Source organism: Chenopodium quinoa, unplaced genomic scaffold, assembly GCF_001683475.1.
Source record: "Chenopodium quinoa cultivar QQ74 unplaced genomic scaffold, ASM168347v1, whole genome shotgun sequence".
NCBI lineage: Eukaryota > Viridiplantae > Streptophyta > Magnoliopsida > Caryophyllales > Amaranthaceae > Chenopodium > Chenopodium quinoa.
The window spans coordinates 2,899,187-2,902,858 of NW_018742815.1; positions in this window are offsets into that span (position 1 = coordinate 2,899,187).

Here is a 3,672-nt window from a genome sequence, read left to right on the forward strand (position 1 = left end):
TGCACATATCATGTGTCGGAGCAAGCTAATTCAACTAGCGAGACTCCTATTGTCCCACTTGAATCTAATTCTTGCGAAAATCTTCAAAGAGTTGAAAAGAACATTTATATTATTGCTCCTACCCCACGTAGGTTTGTCAGAATTAGAAACAAACAGTTTGTTGAAGTTCTGTTAACTGGGGATTCTAAATTCTTCTTATTGGAGAATGAAGAACCTATAACCTACAAGCAAGCTTTGGTGAGCCCCAACTCAAAAGAATGGCTTGAGGCCATGAAATCCGAAATGGAATCGATGTTTGAAAATGTTGTGTGGACCCTGGTGGACTTGCCTATTGGGGTAAAACTTATTGGTTGCAAGTTGGTTTACAAGATTAAAACAGACAAGGATGGAAATGCCTACATCTATAAAGCAAGACTGGTTGCAAAAGGGTACATACAGATTCATGGTATTGACGATGATGAAGCCTTTTCTCCAGTAGCAATGCTTAAGTCCATTCGGATTCTTCTAGCGATTGCTGCATTTTTCGATTACGAAATTTGGCAGATGGATGTCAAAACCGTCTTCTTGAATGGGTTCTTGATGGAGGAAGTGAATATGACACAACTTGAAGGTTTTGAAGATCCAGAAAATCCTAGAAAGGTATGAAAACTTCAGAAATTCATTTATGGATTGAAGCAATACTTAATGGTACACAGACCGTATTTAGATTACAAAAATACAAAACGATGTGCAAATCGTATTTAGAATCTATGGGCCATACTAGTCTATATATTTAAACTAGCATGTTTAGATTGATTGGATAGTGCAGTTTCATAGGCTATAGGAGCGTAGTGATGCTTGGTCAATCACATGGATATGCATGAATGATGCATGATCGAACTATAGACCTACTTTGAAGCTCAAGTATAGAGTTTTCGAATATATTAGTGGATTCCTTTGACATGAGTGGAACATTGATTCCATTCATTGATTGATGTAACTGTGTACATTCAAACGTCTTTCCGTAACTGGAGATTATAAAGGGTGTTTCCTGGTTACCTCATGATTTGAGTGGGAGCTTTGGTTGCCACAAGATTGATTGAGTCTACCTATTTAATTAGGAATGTGTCTTGGCCCCTTGAGGAGGGAGAATTCAGAAAATGCATGGCCGTGCTCAAATGGATAACATAGTAATCAATTGTTTTGTAATTCTAACTCAGTTTCTCAAGAAAGTATTTGTAGATTAATATGATCATGACATGAGATGCAATCATATTATCAAATCGACACACATTGACTTAAGGAATTTGAATATTGTGCACTTGTCTCAGACAAGTGGGAAATTGAAGGAGTTCTCTCTTCGATAAGTGCAATTACTAGATATGTCAAGGATCCTTGTTATGAAGATAATAAGTTCGTTTTTTTGGGTCGCCATTATTTATTGCTAGACTATGATCAGTGATCTTTGGGATAGTCAAATAGTCCAAAGCCCACTAGAATGGATCCTATGAGGTCACACAACAAAGTTATTGGGTTAAGCAAGTTAGAGGCCCATTTATGGGCCTCATGAACAAGTAATTAATCATGAATTGAATTGGGCTAGCATAGTTAGATTAGAGTTAGGTTTTAGGCTTTGTCATGGACTCTTATTTAGAGATGAGATCTATAAATAAGGTCCATGCCTAGGGTTGTATGACACAACACAATTAACAGTTGATTGTGCTTCAAGAAACTAGTAATCCCAAAACCCTCCCTCTCTCTGTCCCATGCCTCTCTCCTCCCCCTTTGGACTCACGGCCGGACACTCTAGTGGCGCGTGTGGTGGTTCGTGATTTGTTCGTTTCTCGTTCTTCTCCATAGAAGGTCAATTAAAGAGTTCAATTGCAACTAACTAGCATTAGTGGAGGTCTTAATTTGTGCCAGTAGACCAAGTAGAGGAATCACGTTTGAGGTTCTTTGTCTCCCTTGTTCTTATTCGATCGCACGTGAAATCACACTTTAAAGGTATTAATTCTAATTCTTTATGTGTTATGCATGATCTTGGGATTAGGTGCTACATGAATATGATTCTTGTTTTCCGCATTCGTACCTATAAACTCCTACACTTTGACAGATCCATTTGACCTTTAACCTGTTAAATAGGGTTTTTTTTTTTTTTAAAAAAAAATTCTCACTTCTCTTCTTTCTCTCTCCTCTATACACCACCACCTCTGCCACCACTTTCCTTCTCTCTCCTCTCTACACCACCACCAGTCCACCACCTTTGCCACCACAAGCCACGCAGCCTCCTCTTACCTCCCCATCCCTCTTCTATACCCACCATAACCACCCAACATTTCCCTCTCCCAAAACCGACAATCGCATCTAAAGGGTTTTGAAATTGGGGCCGAAAATATGCAAATTGGGGCCGAAAATTGGTGGTGCGACAGTGGAGCAGAACCACCGAATGAAGTGTGCAAGAGAGGAGTTGCGACGGTGGAGTTGTTTGGTACGGGTTGAGTGAGGAGGTGGCTACAACGGCGGCTAATTTGGTTGAGCGTGGGTTGGAGTAGGTGTGGCGGCGGCTGGTGGTTGGTTTGGGATTTCAGGATGCCGAGGCTGGGCGGCTTGGAGTCGGTGGTTGTTGTTGTCTCTGGGTTACATTAGGGATGGGGATGGGGTGGTCATGTACGGTGGGGATGGGGATGTGGTGGTCAGGTGCGGTGGGTGGGGATGGGGTGGTCAGGCACGGTGGGGATGGGGTGGAGGAGGTGGAGTTGGCTTTTCTGATTTTTTTTTTAATTTTTTTTGTTTTTTATTGATTAAAAAAATAATTTACCAATTAATTAATGACTAACATGCGACACATAACTTATAAAAATCGGTCATCAACAGGTAATGGATATGTAAAAGAAGGTGGGGTATAAAGGTTTGATTTTTATGAGATTAATGGAAGGTTGAATTTTTATTGCCAGACCGCCCAAATGTTGTATTTTTCTTTTCCATTTTTCCTTTTAGTTTTGGTATGAAAAAATAAATAAATTCAGAACATTTTATTTGATCAAATCGTGCATCGTACGAGACTAATCTAATCTACTACCTCTGTTCATTTTTATGTGAAACTTTGGGGTATTATTTGTGAAATATAAAATATTTCAAAGTTGCACATAAATATTAACAAAGGTAGTACATTAATATTCCCTCCTTTCCCCTCAATCGCCAAAATAGAAAAATGCAAAATACAAATTTGTACAACGTTGATCATCGATAAATATGTAATGCTGAATAAGCCTTGTAATTCTTATTGTTGTTGTTGCCACCGACTCTACTACTATTGTTTTTTATTATTGTGTACTATGAAATTTTGATAGAATTATGAGATATTTATATAAAAAGTGATAACATTCTAGGTCATCCAAAATTGAAAATGGCACGTAATAATTCTTGTGGTTGTTACCACCTGCTCCGCCACTATTTTTTTTTTTTGACAAAGATCACTGACAAAGCATAAAAGGTACAAACAGAAATCAAAAAGACCAACAAAGAAACCGACGTTCATGAAACCGGATTGCAAACCAATGAGCAGGGGTGATCCACTTCCGAGGAACGTTACACAGCTAGCAAGCGGAGAAAAGGGATGAGCTCTTATATCTCTCGGAGTAACCACACATAAGAGATATCCGCTGAATCAGGATGCTGAAACATGGAAAATAG